Source organism: Chinchilla lanigera, unplaced genomic scaffold, assembly GCF_000276665.1.
Source record: "Chinchilla lanigera isolate Chin_1 unplaced genomic scaffold, ChiLan1.0 scaffold00025, whole genome shotgun sequence".
NCBI classification, from domain to species: domain Eukaryota; kingdom Metazoa; phylum Chordata; class Mammalia; order Rodentia; family Chinchillidae; genus Chinchilla; species Chinchilla lanigera.
The window spans coordinates 9217526-9239232 of NW_004955426.1; positions in this window are offsets into that span (position 1 = coordinate 9217526).

Below are 21707 nucleotides of genomic sequence, written 5' to 3' on the forward strand. Positions count from 1 at the left end.
ATATATATCTGCAGTGGGAATAATCTGAGGGCCATGATTTTCTCTTGCCCCTAAGTGTGATGCTATATTTGGAAAATTTTAAACTGAATACATCTAATACACTAACGTATCAACATGCTCTTTTATTCTACAGTTGTATTTACTGTCTGTGATGGAGGTAGATTTGCTTACTGACCCCATGGTAAGAACGTTGTCTTTGGTGTTTTAGTCTCAAATTTTAAGAAAACCACTTTAAAAAAGAGTCAAATATCAGAACCATTAAGATTTTCAAATACTATATGTGCCTATAAATGTAGACAAAAATTCATTATTTAGACCTTCAGATATATATGTTTTTATATATATATATATACAAATGAGCTTTGGAAAATTTCTCAATGTATTAGTTGGTGGGAACACTTTTTCCAGGAAATATGTGTGGATCATTCAGTGAAAATATTTGTGTGTACTTAATATATAGATAGATAAGTAGATAGATATCACATGCATCAATATATATCTAGATAGATAGATATATTCCAAATTTGTGCCTATACTTGTGCAAATATTATTTTATAATTATATTTTATAATTTCAAAAAAATTGTCTGTGTTATTTCTCTAATATAACCCAAAAGTTTGATTTCACAGACAAAGGCACATCTAAGGTAATTTTCTGAAGTTATATGACTTTGGATGGTAAGTTCCAACTCTTTGTTGTTCATGAAATCTATAAAACACAAAATATAAATTTTTTATTGTAGTAAGAGATTTAGGCACAGATGATAATATCTACACACAGCAAAATGCATCTTAGAAAATAAAGCAAGTAAAATAAAAATAATAATAGGAAATACCGCACTATGTAAGGGATGTTTACACTGATTTAAGTTAAATTTTACTCACTAATCTGTGTGATCAGAAATCTATATTCCTTTTAATTGGACTGCACTGATCAAAGTCTGTCATAGATGTTAATGATTTTGTAGAAAGTCACCTTTAATTATTCTATAAAGTACTACTATAATACACACATTCAATCCATTTCAAAGCAATTTGGATCTTGTGCAAAACCCTCAAGATTTATGGACAGAAAACTTTTAAAATGGTTTTAAAAATTGTCTGAAGATGTCTGGCCAAGTATTTAAAGTTAAGCTATACCATTTAACACTAGAAAACCTCATTTAGTTCACAAAAATTTCCCTGACCCACTGACACCTGGAAGTATTATCTCTTGATGTTTTGTGACATTGTGACCTTTGAGAAATGAATTATTTAAAAGAAAACAGATAACAATGAGATTACGTAAAAATTGAAAATGGTTAATCCGTAAGCAAAGTTACCAAGACATCTTCGCCATAGTTTCTCATATTTTGAGGCATAAAACACTTACATTTCATATTTTAATAATAACAGTTACATATTTTAAGAAGATTCCTCTTGGTACATGGCAAAGATGCTCATCTATTCAACATTATCTTTGAAAAACATTTTTGGATGTATGTTCCCTGCTAAATGCCTGGATTGTAGTATAAACTATTTTTTGAATTTAATTAATAATCGTACTGTTTACGCATGCTGAGAATTTAATTTGGTATGTGCATGAATAAGAGGAAAGTATTAGAAGAGTGATACGGAATCTTGGAGTGAAAGTGACACCCTTGGATGAGAGTCAAAGTGATCACTGATTTTGGAAAGCTAGGAAGAAAAATGAAAACACTTCCTACAGCCGTCATTCATCTCGATGGCTTAATTAGAATGTGTGTGTGAACGGATATCTAGTGCTTGACCAAATGTCAAGCGAGTATAGCTTTTGTTTTGTTTTAATTGCTGCTCATGGCTTAGTGACATAATTTATAAGTGACTAACCTTTTCCATATACTCATCTAGAAGAGTAAAATAAAATTTATTTTATGCAATTATATTTTATTTATCTTTTAATATAACATAAGCAACATTTTTAAGCTACGAAAAGAGTTCCTTGTTTTTGGAGGTTAAAACTTTATTCTAAAGCATGTCCACCAATAATCTCAACCATGCCAGTTTTAGCGAGAGGTCTTGGGGTAGTCCAACAATCTTTTTGGAACAATGATACCTAATAGTAACATGAGTTTATTTAAATAAACAGAATGGGATAAGATGCCAGATTCAAACCTTGGCTTACCACATTCAGGTATTCTGTTGTCCTAATGAAGGCATGCCTTCATTTCCCACTTACGACATAGCTTTACTTTATGACAAGATCAACACCATTTAAGTTCATTACTTAAGGAGACTGTTTTTTCCAACCTTGAAGTAAAATTTGATAAGATGTACAAATAAAACTTTTTAGCAGGCAACCCGTTGGAGACACCTCCTGTCTTTCAGGAGCTATTCCTATTCCCCATTTCCCATTCCTATTCTGCAACGAATTTCCCTAATCTTAAAAAAACTGATTTTAGCATCCTTCAGAGGACTGTACCCCAAGTGCTACTGCTGGAGACTATGTCAATTCATATTGACATGAAAAGCACTGTGGAAAATAATATATATGCATATATATATGCATATATATATATATCCATATGTGTATACATGGATATGTATATACATATATTATTGAGTCTCAGAAGTTACAAATAAGGGTATTTTGGACAAGGTATATGAAACTGCAACTATATCTGCTCTCTTAAAAAGTTAGTGGAATTACATTTGGCTTTAGAAAAGACAGCAACAAATATTGAAGTTCACCATATAATTTTTAGGTCTCAAGTACCTATTATGTCTTAGATCTGAAAAGCTCCCCAGAAGTCTCTCATGTTGGGATGTGAGGCTTTCAGAAGGTCATTGGATCAGGAGAACTCTGACTTCCTCAGTAGGACATTACATTGAGACCACCATAATCTCTTGGCATTACTGGGAGGCCATGGAAAATTAGGAGGTGACACCGAGTTAAAGAGAGTAGGTACTGGAGCATGACCTTGGGAACTGTACTTTGTCCCTAGCTGGTTCCACTCAAGCCCTTTCTCCTTCTCTCTGCTTTGTAGCTGCCGTGAGATGAGCCTCTTTCCTGGATCTTGCCCTTTCACTGTCATGTGGTGCTTTATCTCAGGCTCACGGCAGTGGAACTAGCAGACCATGGACCAAACCTCTCAAATCATAGCCCACAATATATTTTTCTTCTTTTAGGTTGTTTTTCTCAGGTATTTAGTCATAAAGACAAGAAATCGACTAGCATAGTATCTACTATGACACTGGTAAAATTAGATATATTCATTTTTATATGTAATAAGCTCAGTAATATTCACTAATGAGCAAGGAAAAATTACTGGCCGCTGTGTGCTCACTGTCACCCGACAGACTGTACTTCTTTTCCTACTTTTAGTTGCTCCACATTTACTCTGCCAGGCATACTTCTTTTCTTATATTTAATACCCTTAATAATTGTAAAAAAGAATGAATGATGATTGCACTGGAAGAATACACTTTAGTCATGAAAAGCTTTTCAATCTTTTCTTGGGACAAATGATAAAAGTCTGAGATCATCTGGCAGCTTTTAATGATGAGTGGTCTGAAATTTAAGATAATTTCTTTGCTAAACCAAACCAAGTAGAAAACTATGGCACTATAAATTATGTGAGAAGATATTGCATTCCTACTTGCTTAAAACCAGACATAAATATCCACAAGTGACCCTTTCTCTTAGCCAAAATGAGACAAAAGTTAAGCACTGAAGAGAACTTTTAGACCATTAGGAGCCTTGAAATAATATTAAAAATATCTATCTAATGAACTTTTTAAATGTGCTTTTTTCTATAGTTTGCCTCTTCACAAATTGTTGCCCCTAGTAACTCAAGATCCTTTACCTTGGGGCTGGGGATTTAGCTCAGCGGCAAAGCGCCTGCCTGGCAAGTGCAAGGTCGTGAGTTCAGTTCCCGGTACCAGAGAAAAACCAAAAAAAAAAAAGAAGATCCTTTACCTTTATCACTGCTGTAAAAATGGATTGTTACTAGTCAAAGATAAGCCATAATTCCAAGCCTCCTGGTTAAGTTTTACTCACATCCTAAATAGTTCACTTGAATATATAAAATATCCATGTTTAAATTCTGGTTTTTGAGCTATTTCTTTCCCTTTCTTAATATCTATTGTATGTTTTTGGTTCCACTTACTCTTTCATGTTTTTACACTAGAGAGATAATATCATGTTCATACATGTAGGTCCTACTTATTTCACTTATGAATATTGTCTCTATTTGTATCCATTTACCTATAAAATCCTCGAAAAAACTGGGATGAGGGAAAGGAGAAGAAGAAAGAAAGGAGGAAAGGGAAAAATATATGTATGCAGAAGGATAGCTGGGATAACTCTATGGCTGATGTCTAATGGTTTATTGAAAGGAACAGTCAAAGTGTTTTTCTTTTTTTACCAATTTTGAATGCTTGTATCTGGTAATCTGAAAATAACAATATGCGATACAACAACCATTGTTCAATTCCTATCATCTATTTTGGTAAAACACTGTATTGTTTATAAATTTTTTGTTTTTATTTTTTATGCTCTTTAATGATCAATGTTGCATTCTTACATCTGGTAATCTGACATCTTTGATGAAGATAAAAATATGTAATGTAACAACCACTGCTAATCCCTATCATTTTGTTCTGAAACCTTGTATCATTCTTATTGTTTTTGCTTTGTTTTGTTTTTGTCTATACTATCAGCATTTTGCTATTGTTCTTTTTTAAAAATTCTCTTTTAAATAAAAAATTTAAAAATTCTGTTGGTTTAATTCTTATTAATGTACCTTCTCCTATGGGATTGCAACTAAGAACTCAGAAAATATTAACAAAATATCAGAATATTTTAACAGAATATTCTAATGCTCTTGGATGTTAGTAAGTGAAGAAGATTTTGATAAAACATAGTAATTACTGTGTTAGATTATCAACCCTTTCTCAGATGATTACATTATAAGGGTGTTCTTGTACCATTTTATAGTAGAAAAATTCCATTAGAAATTTCAAGAAAGAATTAAAGCTGTCATTTGGACAATCAAGAATTACTTAGAAAGTCACTAAAACACAAACATCAGTGTTCTTGATTAGCCAGTATTGTAGCTGCTTGCAAATCATGCATAGATAGATATGTTCACAGAAATGTTCAAGATGGAGAATGATGGATGCAAAAGGGCAAATGCAGTTATCACCTTCCAAATTTGCTAATGTAACAGAATAACATATAAACTGTCAACAGGCACGATGCTAATGTGCAAGCTTCCCTGAGGAGACATTTCCTCTCTTCCCTAAAACATAATTTTACACCTGATTTTTACCAACTCCAAGGGGCTTCAAATGCAATCATGCCAAGCTTTGCATTTCTCTAAATTGAAAGCCTCTAAAAAGTATTAAGAAAATGGGATATACTATTTTTATATCAATTTGTTCTCTCCAGTTATACATTATCAAGGCAAGGAATGCATTTTTGATCCACCAATAATCTAAAAATGCTTTTAAAAATGTTACAGCAGGTGCTTGCATGCTATCCCTTTTGCACTGAAAGGTATTGAATATGATAAAAGGATGAAAATTAAATGTCCAGTAACATACATGAGAAATCAGTATGAGTTTAAAGTATTCGTTGTCTCCAAGGGATACATTTATTCTTAGCTCTGTATGAGGTGGAAAAAAAGGACATCTTTGAAATTATTTGGGTGATGCAATCCTTATAATTAAGGGATAGAGGATGACTTGATCTCCTCACTCTATCTTTCTCAACATGCATTTTATTCCATTTTATGGAAGTGGGTTGGTTCAGGATTACTCTTTTTCTGACCTGACAGAGAAAGGCATTAGTATTCAGAGAACTTTGTCAGTTCCCTGAATATTTCTGTGAAGTTTTATAAAGAAATATAAGCTAAAGAGTAATTTCAATGCATTGGGTGAAAGAAGACTGAATCATGGTAAATAGTAACCACTGGTTTTAGAAGCAAGCCCATCAAATTTTATCTCCTTCCTATAAAGAATATGCAGCATAAAATGAAGCAGCAGTTCAAGTCCTGCAGATTGAACTGTGGACAGACAGTGCAGCTGAAATAGACTCTCATTTGGGTCACTGAGTTAAGGTAGTTAATAAATGGAAGGAGAAAAGGAGGAAATGTACTGGTTGGTAATGAGGCCCATAAATGAGAAATTTCTCTGGAGAAGATACCTACATTATGTTCTAAAAGTACCATCCCAAAGCAGGGAAATACATTTTGCTGATACTCTCATATCTGATACCAAGATATAGGTGATGTTTGCAAAGCTTGATTTCCTGTAAATAGATTAATTATAGGTAAACCAAATCACAAAAAAACCTTTAAAGTCTCTACATATGTGATGTAGAGAAAAGATTTTAACAAATATTATTATTATTAATTATTAATTGCCAGTAGCATTAAGAATTATTTGATATTATTTATTCTTATGCTTACATTTTTTCTTGTATAGATTTGAAATTCATACTTTTGAAACATCTAAATTTTTTGATAGTGTCCATGGCCAGCAGGATGATACTGTCCTAGCCAGGATGACAGACCAATGTAGTAGCTACTTGGATATGAAGGGGAACACTCCTCACTGATGTTTGCTGGATGTAGATGCATTTCTACTGCTTTTTGACTACTGCAGTGAAAATGTGAAAAGCAGTCATTTAAACAATCAATTGGTTTGGAGTACATGTCTAGTGGCATGATATATTGGTCAAATATCTTTACCATTTATAGTTAAAATTCAATAAGGATGATCATGGAAAGATTTCTAACATAGTCAGGAAAAGCATTATTAGAGCATTCTTCCTTAACAATCTTTCAGTGGTGATAAAATGTTTATGCTTTCATACCATAATTGCTTTCATGTCCTAGCATGAACTGAAAATCCTCGTGGTCCTTGAATCAATGCAGAGCGGAAAGTTGGAGGTGTTGTGGAATTTATGCGTTACATGAAAGATAGATTTGTCCTGCATGGTCAATAACATGCAAATCTTCTGCTGACCCAGCTAACGTCACTAGAGAAACATTTAGGGGGAACTAGCATAAGATGGCCATCAACCAAGTACCACAAAAAACTGTTTATGACTGAGAATTTCAGACAAATATTAGAGGGACTTCTAGTGTTGCACCACTGATTCCAAGTTTTTTTTTTTTTTTTTTTTATAAAGGATTAGGGTAGAAACTTTGATAAACATAACATTTGACATAGATTTTAAAGGATGATTATAAATTAGTCAGATAAATGTGCAGAAAATTATGAGAAATGATATAGTGATATAAAGTATATAATTTTCACTGATATCCAAAATGTGAGCCATGTTAGATTGCTAGGCTTTCATGGGCCTGATTAATCTCAAATCAAACACTCAAAACCAAGCCACAAACAGGTTCTCAAGCCTGTGATTTGCTGGAGTCATTTAAAACATGCTGATTTGAGGCTGATACTTGTCTCTATATTGGGACAATCTGCTCTCACATATCACCTCCATTCTTCCACTACCTGCAAAATCCCAATAATCAAAAGTACTTTTTGAGGTGAGAGGGGATATCAATACACTTGTGTTTGATTGATATTGATCTTGGGAGGTGGAAAAGATAACGGATTTGTTAAATACTGTTCCTTTAAATTAATAATTTATTAATTAATCATGACCAGTATTCATTAATTTTGCAGCACTGATTACTGTCAAAATATCACCTTTAGTTTATTGACATTATAAGTTGTACTGATAACATTGATTTCTTTCTTAAAGTCTTCATGTTGAAGACTAAAGAACAAAGACTATAAAGTCCTTTACCACTATAAGAATATCTGCATAACAGATATTTCTTAGCAGAATACTATTCTATTCTGTTTTTCAATTCCAAATAATTCAAGGAAAATTATTTATATCAGAGAATTATTAGCAAAATCAAACATCTTGGAAACAACCTCAGAATTTGCATGCTATACTATGTTTGTATTCAGGTTGAGTTCTCTTGTTTTATAGACTTTTCTTATAGACTTGGTTTGCGTTTTTTATTTTTTTGTAATTTTTTATGTTCTTCCTTGTTCATTGAGCCTTTGGTTTTGTTTATTTATACACACACACACACACACACACACACACATATATATATATATATATATATATTTCTGGAATGCACATGAATTTAACCACATTTTACACAGAGGATAAGACTACTCAACCACAGAGCTGTAAAATGAGATTTGATTATTACAAATAATGAAATCATTACCCATTACAAAGGTTGTGCAATTGAGGTACTGCACATTTACATGTTCCTTTCTTCAACTTTTATTATTTTCTTCCTCCTGTTTAACTTGCACAACTTGGGCTTCCTATTGAGGAATATTTTAAGATTCTGATTTTATAAATTTCTTCGTGATTATTTTGAAGCATGGCCAGAAAATTGAACAAGAATGGGGGAAGTGTATATCATTCCATTAAAAGATGTCTCTGACAATACCTATTTTTATGAGGTACCTCATTCATATTTGTGCATTTTCCCATTTTCATATTTCTTACAGATTATAAATATTTCATATTTCTTACAGATTATAAAAGTAAAGAACAAGGCTCAGATCTTCTCCCTGAATTTGTAAGATCAATTATCTTTTTGTCCGTAATAGTAGAACATCTAAAATATACTTGTTTTCTATCTCATTTTCACATAAGTTTTCTGTGATAATTTTTTTACTACAACTGTGAGATTTTCTGGAGGTCATTGAGATAAATGAACTCTTACTTTGCCATGATTATTTCAGGAAAGTTTAAATTTTACTAATTTTCTAAATCAAAAGTACCTTTTATCTATTCCATTTCACAGTTACTAATATTGTTACTGTTCTCTTGTTTATTTTGTTTTGCTAAATCTTTATTGACTTATTCTTTTCTTTTTTTTTAACTTTTTTGTTATTCTAGGGAATCTTAAGGGGAAATGGAAATAAGCAGCTATGTTTGCTACAACTGTCTTTTCCAGATATCAGTGATATCTTTTCATTATACTCAACTCAAATTACTTAGTACATCTCTAAAAAATTCATGTTAACTTGTTTTATTCAAAACTTGCTCAATGTATTTCAAAGCAATTTATACTAGACAAGGATCAAGTATCTTTAACCTGGAACCACAGAATTTGATTTGTATTTTCTGTAATGTGACATTCAGTATTCCTTTCCATACACTGTGCAACGCTGTACCTCTATTCAGACCACCCTTACCTGCTCTGCTATTGTCTAAACAAATCTTCTACTTTCAACAGGAAATGTAATTCCCTGGAAGGGATAGTTTGGTTTTTATGTCAAATATCTAGTACTGTATATTTCAGAGCTAAAATTTGTGCCTGGAACCACTGATTTCAGAGCAATATTTTTTGCACTTAAACAAGATTTTTGATAAGTGAATAATCAAGTTTGAAACCCCATGGATGACAACTTTACTACAGAATTATTTTTATATAATTTCAGAAAATATTTCACAAGAGCCTCAAAGGATACACTGCACAAAATGTTAAATCCCATTTTAAGATATTTTTCAAAAATTTCCATGGTGTGTAACTTTAAATTCTACCTTTATAGTCCTCAGAGAAATAGTGAAAAATCACAATTGTAAATAAAATAGTCGGGGGTACTCAAGCTCTTTGCTCTTTACTGATTATTCTGTAATTATACAACATATAGATTTCCAGTGTTTGAATCTCTATCATTATTGGGCTCCTACAAATAGGTGTACTAGGAAATTTATGGAACAATATCTTGTGCAGCATTATACATTTTCTCCTTGTTTTTCTTTATTATTAACTTTTGCTTCACTATTCTGTTCAAGTTAGGTACTAGCCAGCATACTGTGCTTGATACTGTTCCATTATTTTGAGAAAATTGAATGAGCAAATATGTAAATCTACTCTCAATACACAAGTACATCATGTACACTGTGATTTGTATGACATGATTCATTTTTCATATATTTCTCTTGTACACAACAATATCATGGTTTAATGATGAACAGAGTAATCAGACAGCCTCTGCCTATTGATGTCTGATGTGTTTGTCAAATGATAAATAAATGAAAATCAGAGTGAAAAACCTTAAAATTATCTCTTTCTGCATAACATATGTAGTACCCAAATCATATATTTGTCTTGAAGCAAAATATCTCAGGATTCCTACAAATCAATGTTACTCAAAAAAATTAATAGAACACTATATTCTTAATATAAAGTTATCTTTTCCACCTCAGATACTTTCACTAACACCTGAAATATATGAATATCCATCAGTCTACTTACCTGACATGAGTTTTTCTTCCAATGAGACATATACCCTAGTTTGATTATATTATTCTGCATTTATGACCCGTCTCTTTAAAGAAACAAAATTTCCTGTTTGCACTGTTGTTTCCAATTTACCCTTGGCTTAAACAGAAAAATGGAAGGAATATCCAGCTAAGAGATTGCCGGGGTCATTGAGAGGAGCCATATGCCATTAGCAGGCATGATTTACTCATAAATTCTGTATTTATTGGGGGCATTTTGCAATTCCAGAAGGTGATCATAAAGTCATCAAGCCTATGTCTTGGATCAGTGGGAAGTAGAATTACTGTCAATGAATCATTAAGGTCAAGTTATGCCTGATGACCAAAAATAGATTCTATGTTAAAAGAAATATATCAAGGGCTATGGAACTCACCAAGTCTCTTGATATTGTATGGAAAATGATTAAGTGTTATGTCAGATATTTACACTGACTTTACAGGTACATCCTGTGAATCCCTCAGATAACTTTGGTTCCTCTGGAATTACTTGAAATAACGCCAGTTCTATCTCCTGTTGTCAGTGCAGTGCATTCTTATTCCAGAATCACTTAATAAGAACAGAAATATCGCTACCATCTGCTAAGGATTTTGGAGCTAAGCCTTTCTAAATCTCACTCATCAGGGATCTAGTGGAAAAATACAAATTTAGGCATACACAATTGTAAGCACTGGTGTATTCATGGTTCATCTGTAGAATGGAGCACTCCCTGCCCATCATGTGGGAATTTGTTCTATTACATTTGTACCCTGAAAACTATTCGGAAATTTATATATGTATATACATATATAGATAGATATAACAAATTTTATATAAATTTGTCATATATATAAAGCTATTTTGAATATATATATATATTACTGTCAAGGAGTTTAAATGAAATATAATTATTAATCACCTATGGGGCTGGGGATTTAGCTCAGCGGCAAAAGTGCCTGCCTGGCAAGTGCAAGGTCGTGAGTTCGGTTCCAGGTACCGGAGAAAAACCAAAAAAAAAAAAAAAAATCACCTATCTTCTGGAAATCTATTTAATATAGAAGATAAAAATATATAATAAAAGAAAAATATTTTCAATCCTATCAATAAAAAGTCAATTGGAAATGCAAATAATAGTAATAATAATGCTGCATTTTACTATTACACGACCAATCCTGTCTATGCCTTAATCTTGTTAGTTCAAATATCTATGTATTTTGAAAATAAAGTACATTAGCTTCAAATGATTTGGGTAACCTGCCATGGACTCCCCAAGTCCCAGAGGGTATAAGGGTAAAAACAGTTTTCCCTGGACCAGTTTAGCGAGTTGCATTTATAATACTTCTGAGAGAGTCTTGGGTAAAGTAGTGGGAAGGAAGAGCATAGTGTGACAAGACCTTTAATTTTGAATTTGTTTCATTTGTTTCTGAGACAAGATCTTGTTATGTACCCCAGGCTGGCCTCAAACTTGCAGTGATGCTCTGGTCTCAGTCTGAGTGATGGCATGACAGCCATATAGCACCATGCCTGTCTATCTGCCACGATTTGACAATGAAATCCTGTGACTATAGATTTGCCTTCAAGCATACGCTGCTACTGTTACTTGCAAATGGAAAATAGTTTAACGTAGAAACTTCGTAAGCTACTTCTAGGCCATGTATTGTTCCAGATGAGAAATTTCAAAATAAACCAATCATTTCCTGTTGTGCTTTAATTAGTTCTAATTGGTTACTTTTAGGTGTTTGAAACACAGTGGCAAATTAGCGAGGGTCAGTCTTGAACATCCTTTGTCTGTGAGCAGGGACAGTATTTCAGTTGTCTTCTTAACCTGCTACCAGAATCTGGCCTCGTGGGGAGCATGAGAGCATAATCCTATCAAAACAAGTCACAAACAGTATTTGGAAATAAGCATCGCTCACTATGGGAGAGCAATGATGGCTTTGTAATTTTCAGAAAATGTAGCACATCCTGTTGCCTAGAAGATGCTCAGATCATCACATCACTTGTGATCTCAGCTTGCAAGAGGAAGAAAATATAAGTAGCGACGAGAACATCAATAGCTTTTAAGGTGATTACTTAGGGTTAGATTGCTTAGCTGTCAGAAAAGAAACGGCACCCATCAGTTTTGAAGTGTTCATGAACAAATAATGATTCAAAGAAAACAAGGAGTAGGGGAAATAACGCAGGTTAGCAGTAGCTGTGAGGGTGAGTGCGGCATGCGTGTTAGGCCCTGCATGGGCGCAACCAGTTAGGAGCATTGGTGACTAAAGGGAGAAATCAGGTAGAGTCTGGCCCTGAGCCACACAAGGCTAATATTCATTAATCTTAGAATTCTTCAGAAACATGCATGGAACTTGTTAAAAATACAAATACCTAGATCTCCTAAATCAAAATTCTAGGCAAGTGGAATGTGTACTACACTAAACAAGTTCATGCCATTTTGTCAAAAAAACATTAGGTAAACTATTCAAGTGTATTTTGAGAATCAAGCGTGTGTCTGGGACCTGAAACTACCCTACTCTCATAGCTTTCTGCCTACATTCCTCTGCTGGACGGGAACCCAACTCAGTGTGTAAACCAGTGACCTCATCTCTGTTCCCTGTGTGCCCACATCTGAGCTGGGCTGTAACAGCAGCAGCCATTGCCAAGTGCAGGTAGTGCCAAGGTGATCTGAGAGGAAGTCAGCTTAGCTGAGTCTCTTGCAAGCTCCTAGGATAAGTAGAGGGCATCTCAGCATGGGATTTCCTGTTAAGAGTGAGAATGTGCGATGTGGCTATAAAATTCTGAATCATGTCACTATCAAAAGACTCAAACAGGCATTGTGAAGACTTTGTTTCTCTAAAAAGGCTGTTCATCTCCAGTAGAAAAGCTCCATAGTAGAGGAATGAAAATCTAAGGGACAGGCCCTCTTGAAATAATGCTAGCAAGTAGAGGGAGAATGACATTAGGAACCTCAGCAAACTTCCCTAGCCATGTTCATGGAACTGGGCTCTGTAGACCATTTCCTCATATGAAAAATAGCTCATGATCCTTCTGGCTTTACACCACTGTGTAATCATGTGCTCTTTGTAAAGACAAGAATGAGGATGATATAAGTTTGCCTTTTCTACAAACTCATTCTACACACAAAGACTAAATTTAGAAAATGTAAGTCAGATCAACTAAATATGTTATCACAAACACAAAATCTTTAACAAAAGTAATTAATCTTTCTATCTCTCCTATTAACTTTCACATTTCCACACACCATGAAATATTTACCAGGACAAAATTTACTCGTGCACCACTTACCATACAGTCTTTTTCTTTAATCAACAGTTTCTTTTACTTTTCAAAATAACATTAGATCTGACCCCTCTATTTGTTCAGAATTAAATTGTCATTATTGATGTACGTATTTTTCTAAACTAATTTTTTCTTCATTTCAACAAAGTAAAAGCCACCCTCATACTTAATGGGGAAAGATTTTCCTTTGAAACGAGGAACAAGACAAGAATGGTGAATTTAGCAACTTGTATCAGACATGAAATGTTCTACCCAAAGAAATTAAAAGGAAGACATTAAAACACCCAAAAAGGGAAGGAAGATTTCTTTTCCTTTTTTTTGTTTTTTTTTTTTTTTTTGGCTGAAAATATATATGTAGAAAATTTTTGAGTACAACATGGCAATCAAGTTCAGGATGGCACGAGTATCAAAAGGCCCCCCACAAATTTTAGAAATACATGTATTTGTTACATATTAAATCACAGAAAATACTTTTACTTTATACACTAATAATTACCTCTCCTAAAAAGGAATTCTAAACCAAAATATAAACAAAAGTTTTGAAATCAGTCTACTTAAAATTATTTCAAAACAGTTTTAAAAACTTAGGAATAAAATAATCAAGGAAGTGAAAGACTTATACATGGAAAACTACTCAGATATTTACATGTCAATGAAGTCCTATCAAATCTCCAATGACCTTTTCCACTAGAAATAGAAATGATTCCTAAAATTTGTATTGAACAAAAAAAGACTAAATATTTAAAATAATCTTAAGTAAAAGAATAAACACAGCCCAACTCACCATATGTCTGATTCTAAATCTATTATAAAGTGATAGGTCTTCATATAATTGGATACTGGCACAAAAATATATTCACCAAAGAGATACAATAGGCCGTTCAGAAATAAATTGATGTTGTTATGAACAATTGATTTCTTGTAGTGCTTGCAAAAGCTTATGATGGGTAAAGGACATCCCTTTTGTTAAACTTTCCTGGGGGATATTAAGAGATTAGATAGTAAAAGCTCAAAAATCATGACTAGCAGAGAGAATAAATGTTTTCATTGGGTAGCTTAAGCCATTTAGTGATGTATATATGCTTTAAAATACAGTGCACATAAAAAATATAATCTTTGCCATGTAAAAATATAGATATATTCAGGAAAAAAATGTTTTTAGAAAATTGAAAATTAGGTTAAAAACAATAAAATCAAATGCAAATTTTGAACCATATAAATTCAATTTGAAATTAATTATAAACTTTAACAGGTGAAAATGTAAAACTACTAGAAGAAAAAGCAGAAAGTATCATTACATTGAAATTTTAGATGAGATCTTAAATGTAAAATAGACAAATGAGAGTGCAGTAGAAAGGTTCTGCATAGCAAAGGAAATAAAAAAGAGACTGAAAATACAGAATAGAAGAAACTACTAGCAATATTTACATTAAAAAAATAAATTTTATTAGCCAGCTTTCCAGTCACTGGAACAAATAACCTAACACCAATAATTTAGAGTAGGAGAAGTTGAATTTTGCTGAACATCTACAGGTGACTCAGTCCAGGGTTGACTAGCTGCAAAATAGGAACATCACAGTGGAATTATGTGGCAGAGCAAAGCTGCATAGTTCAAGATGGCTGGGCCAAGGCAGTGGACCAGTGCCATAGAGAAAGACTTAGGGGCATAAAAATAAACCCTAAGGTCATGCATTCATGACCAACCAAGTAACCACTAGAAATGAATTTCATCTATCTTCTGGATGAATTCTAGAGGCAATCAATTGACGTCCCACCCCTTGTCAACAAATTCAAATCCTTAACCCATATTTAATTTCTAAATAAAGACAGTATGGAAAGTTCATAATTCAAGCTAGCATAATACAAATGTCTTACATACAAACAGAAAGTTAATAATCTCTTCCCTGAAATCTTCTCAATTCCAGCATTTTTCAAAGTCCAAGTCAAAGGTGTGTTTCATAGTACAATGGCACATAGTAAACTTTCTCATTCCCAAAGGGAGGAATAGAGATATAGAAAAGAACTGGAGCAAAACAAGACCAACACCAGCAGGGTAAAGATTATGTTCAGTACTTTGTAACTCCAATACTTTGGGCACACACATAAAATATGACCTCCAAAAGGGTTGGATGACTCCACCTCTATGGCTTTACCAATTGCAGCCCACATGTCCTTGCTTTTGAGCTAGCTTAGTACTCGGGATGTAGCTTTTTCAGCTAACCCTCTGTGTTCCTTACTGCCTGAGAGGTCCACTGTAACTTTTTCTTCAGACCCATACTTTTACAAACCAGCCTCTCAGAGACTTCTTGCCTGTTCTACCAGACTTCCTTTAATATTTGGTCAAAAGCATCCCTGAACTGAGAGCTCTTGCATTCTGCATGCTGGCAAAGCCAACATGAAAGGCGGTGTGCCATGCATTCTCTTGAGGCAGTAGTAGCAAGGATCCTTTGCACTACAGTTGCTGGGGGCTTTGAGTGCCTGGATGAATGCACACACTGCAATGGCCTTTCCTGTGGATGTGTCCCTGCCCTGGTTACTTTTCTCTCATTGCTGGGACAAAATACCTGACTCCCAAAATTAAGGAAGGAAAGGTTTATTTCACTTACAGTTTATGGAGGTTTCAATCCATACTTGGCAGGTTACAAGGCAGAGTGGCACATGGCAGAGGGCCACACCTCATGGCAGCAGAACACAGCAAAAGCAAGAAGCACAAAAGCCAGGAGTGGCCACAAGCAGCCTCTTTCTCTCTCTTACATGTGCAAACTATTCACCCCAGGGTGATGTAGCTCTCATACCCATAATCAATCAAACTCTAAAAGCCTGCCCCACGACCGCATGAGGCTTTGGGGGGGACACACAGACACAAACCATAACAGTCTCCAAGCCTGTCTTATTCACTAAAAGGTTTACACTATTGCACTTTTTATTCTTCTGTAGATGGGTTCTTGTTGATTTCTAAGGTGAACATGAAGTATCTTTCTCATTATATTATTTGGTTATATTATATTATTTGGTTATATATATTTGGTTATATTATAACCGTAATACATGTTTGGTTGAATGACAATAATCTCTTAGGCAGACTTTCCTCCACTTGCCCCAAATGTACAACCTGAATATTGAGCTCTTGAAATTTCCTCAAACAGATTAATTAGTTTACCATCGTTCTTCTCATACTCCTGCAATATTAAGGCTATTAATTTGCAAATAGTAAAATGTTCAAAATAAAAGTATGACTGTGGTTTCCTTTTACAAAAATAATTAAAAGGTCTGAATTGAGCTACTAATGTTTTTGTGGCCCTGAACTGGACTTTTATTCTTTATGTTTTCTGCTTTCATTTATTTTTCATGTAAAATGCAGGTTAATTAGTGTTTCTAAAATATTGAACATTATTAAAAGCCATCAAATGTACTAATTACACTGTAAAACATCAAGATTTACAGTGGAGGAAAGTGTTTTGTTAAGACTAGTAAGTGCCCTTTAACTTCTTAATTTGACAGTAGTGTCTTTGAGAACAAAATGTCTCCAGGTTTGATGTTGGTAAGTTGAATAAATCATACATAGATGCACACAAACATTGATATCAGCCAAGTGGATTTTTCATCAATGTAGCATATATAACCTAATATAATTAATTCTATGTTTATATGTAAAGTGATGTAGCAAAATGTAGTTTTGATCTAGGGTCAAAAAAACTGTAGAGTACTCTATAAATTATGTGACAGAGAGTGTACTAATTTAAATATCAGAGGATCTATGCAATCATCAAATATATATAATCATCTTTAATTCTGTGTAATTGTACTGCTTCAATGAAATGTTATTAGCTTATAACATTTTTCAAACTTTAGATAGATAAATATTCTTCAATATATCTTACAGCTCTAATTCTTCTAATGAAACTGATGCAGATTCATGTGCTTGTCTTTTCTTCTTGTACTTCATTTCTCTGAATATTTCCATTTTTATCTTTGAAAGAAGAGGTGCTTGACAGGAGGTCCTCACTCAGAAGCCCCAGGGACTTCTCTGGCTGGGGGTGGCATATGTGGCCCCTCCCTGTTTGTGCCCAGCACTGAGTGAGCAAGTGCTCCAAGAGCTACTGGCCCTGCAGTTCAAGTCCGTGCTTCACTGTCTCCTGGATCCCCTAGGGGATCAAAGGCACAGGCAGTCTATGATTGCTACCTGGCCGGCCTGCACCTGGTTCAGGTATGTGTCCTGAACTGAGTGGAGACACATAATCAGGTGGTTCAGAAACTGTCGACTCTGCAGTTTGTATTTGGGTTTTGCCTGTACCCTGAACTGCCTGAGGGCATAGGTCCACTGGGCCGGGATTGTCACACCAGTGCAACCTGAGTCTGGGACATGCATGTCTCCTGAACTGCAAGGGGACACTGGATCGGACGGTCGGCCATCAGCTGACACCAATGCACGTGTCTGAGACCAGGGATAACTAGATACAAATCAACAACTGTCGGAAAACCCAAGACTAGGTAGTGCTTCTCAGAGGTCACTCAGGGGCAAACCTAACCAACAGGAAAACTAGGGACGCTAGTGGCCTTTACTCTGCAGCTACTGAAGAGGGAAACTGAGCTTTCTGCATCTGGTAGCAAACAAGACAAAGCAAAGGACTAAAACAAAATCCCAAAATTCCACCCCACTCAGAACAAGTCCAGGCAACATTGGCATAGGAGAGCTTGGTAAGCACATGCCTGAAATAGCTGAAATGATTGCAATGGAAGTAAAGAAATAATCAATAAGGCCCTGGAACAGATGAGATCAGAAATAATCTCTCAGGCAAAAAAAAAAAAATGACAATAATAATGAAGGAACTGCTCAGAAAGTCTGAAGAGGAAACATATAAGAAAATAGAAGAACAAAGGCAAGGGAGAAACAGCAGGAAGCAACACGACTGACATTAAAAGATTATTTGCGGAAATAATAGCAGAAAATTTCCCAAGCATGGAAACAGAACCTGATATACAACTAAATGAGGCATTTAGAACTCCAAACAACCACAACCAAAATAAAACTACACCCAGACATATAATAGTCAAGTTCCCAGATCTCCAGCAAAAGAACAGAATATTAAAAGCTGCTAGAGAAAGGAAACAGATTACCTATAAAGGGAAGCCCATCAGAATCATGGCAGACTTCTCAGCACAAACCATCCAATTGAGAAAAGCTTGGAGTGAAATATTACAGGTCCTGAGACAGAACAGCTTCCAACCAAGACTGATGTATCCTGCCAAACTATCCCTCAAACTCAATGGAGAAATAAAATATTTGCAAGGCCAAGAACAATTGAAGAACTTCATGAGCACCAAGCCAGCATTACAAAGAGTACTAAAAGATGTTTAAGACAGAGAAAAATCTGACTGCAATTTCAAGAACAACAGTAGGAATGAAACATCAAGAAGATCAAGCAAGTAAACAGATACAAAAAGTAGGACACCAACGCAAGTAAATAACATGACAATGATAAATCAATAAATATCAGTTATAACGATAAATGTAAATGGCCTCAAATCTCCAGTCAAAAGAAACAGGCTGGCAGAGTGGATTAAAAAACAAAATCCAGTGATATGCTGTATACAGGAAATACATTTCACTCAAAAGGAAATCCATAGACTAAAAGTCAAAGGATTGAAAAGAATCCTCCATGGAACAGGAACCCAGAAAAAGCAGGTGTAGCTATTCTGTTTGCAGACAACATAAACTTCAAACCTACAACAATCAAAAGAGATAATGTCACTACATGCTAGTCAGGGAAAAACTGCAAGAGGATGAAATAACAATCATAAACATGTATTCACCAAATATCGGAGCTCCAAATTATATAAGACAAATCTTAACAGGCATGAAAACCCATATAATCAATAACAGTATTGTAACAGGGGACCTCAACACCCCATTGACACAAAGAGATAGGTCAACCGGGCAAAAAATCAGCAAGGAAATAACAGATCTGAACCAAAGCTGTGAACAAATGGACTTAGTAGATGTATACAGAGTGTTCCACCCCACAACATCAGAATACACATTTTTCTCAGCAGTACATGGGTCTTTCTCTAAAATAGATCACATTCTAGCCCATAGAGCATACCTTTCACAATGAAAAAGAATAGAAATTATCCCATGCATATTATCTGTCCACAGTGCAATGAAATTGGAAATTAATGACAAAAGGAATTCCAAAAACTCCATAAACACTTGGAAATTAGACAACAACCTCTTGAACAACCAATTGGTCACAGAAGAAATTCAAGAGGAAATTTAAAAATACCTACAAACATATGAAAATGTAAATTCAACTTACCGGAATTTATGGGATGCAATGAAAGCAGTCTTCAAAGGGAAACTCATGGCAGTGAATTCACACATAAGGAAATCAGAAAGAGAACAAATAAGCAGCCTAATGCTACATCTCAAACTTTTAGAAAAAGAAGAACAAGTCCAGCCCAAAACCCAAAGAAGGGAGGAGATTATAAAGATTAGTGCAGAAATTAATGCATTTGAGACAAAGAAAACCCTCCAAAAAATAAATGATAAAAGAGCTGGTTCTTTGAAAGAATAAATAAAATTGATAAACCCCTAGCCAACTTTATCAAGAAAAGAAAAGAAAGAACTCAGATTCATGCAATAAGGAATGAAAAGGATGAAATTACTACAGATCTAAAGAAATTTAGAAGATCAATTAATACCGACTTTGAAAATCTTTACTCCCTTAGGGTAGAAAATTCAGAAAAAATGGACAGATTCCTAGATATGTACAAATTACCAAGGTTGAGTCAAGAAGACATCAAATTCCTGAACAACCCATTATCAATTAATGAGATTGAAAGTGTGAATAAAAATCTACCTACAAAGAAAAGCCCAGACGCTGATGGATTCGCAGCAGAATTTTACAAGAAATTCAGAGAAGATTTAATACCAACGTTCCTCAAATTGTTTAATGAAATCAAAAAGGAAGCAATTCTCCCTAACTCATTTCTGGAGGCAAGCATCATACTGACACCAAATCCAGAGAAAGACCCAACCAAGAATGAGAACTACAGACCAATCTCCCTAATGAATATAGATGCAAAGATACTCAATAAGATACTAGCACACAGGATGCAGCAAATTATCAAGAAAATCATACATCACAATCAAGTTGGATTCATTCCAGGAATGCAAGGATGGTTCAGTATTCACAAATCTATAAAGGTCATATGCCATATCAATGGAGACAAAGACGAAAACCACATGATCATTTCAATAGATGCAGAAAAAGCTTTTGACAAGGTCCAACATGCATTTATGATAAAAATTCTACAGAAAATAGGAGTAGATGATCTTTACCTTAACCAGATCAAAGCCATCTATGACAATCCAACAGCCAACATCATTCCAAATGGACAAAAACTGAAAGGTTTTACTTTAAAATCCAGAACAAGACAAGGATGTCGACTGTCACCACTCATGTTCAGTATGGCTCTGGAACCACTAGCCAGAGCAATAAGATGGGAGAGAGAAATAAAAGGTATAAGGATAGGAAAGGAAGAAGTAAAACTATTACTATTTGCAGATGACATGATACTTTACATGAAAGACTCCAAAAACTCCATAAAAAGACACCTTGAATTAATCAGCAAATTCAGCAGTGTAGCAGGATACACAGTCAACACCAAAAAATTGATAGTATCCTATACACAAACAACAAACAGACTGAGAGAGAAATGAAGGAAACCATACCTTTCACAATAACATCCAAGAAATTGAAACATTTAGGAATCCATCTAACAAAAGAAGTAAGAGATCTATTCGATGAAAACTACAGTACTTTGAAAAAAGAAATAGAAGAAGATTTCAGTAAATGGAAAAATATTCCTTGTTCATGGATAGGAAGAACCAACATAGTGAAAATGACCCTACTCCCAAAAGTGCTGCACAGATTCAATGCAATTCCCATTCAACTACCATTAGCATACCTCACAGATCTCGAGAAAACATGCCATAAATTCATCTGGAACCAGAAAAGACCCAAAATAGCAAAAGCATTCCTGGACAACAAGGATGAATCAGATGGAATCACTATCCCTGATGTGAAATTATCCTACAAAGCTAATGTCATAAAATCATCCTGGTACTGGCTATAAAACA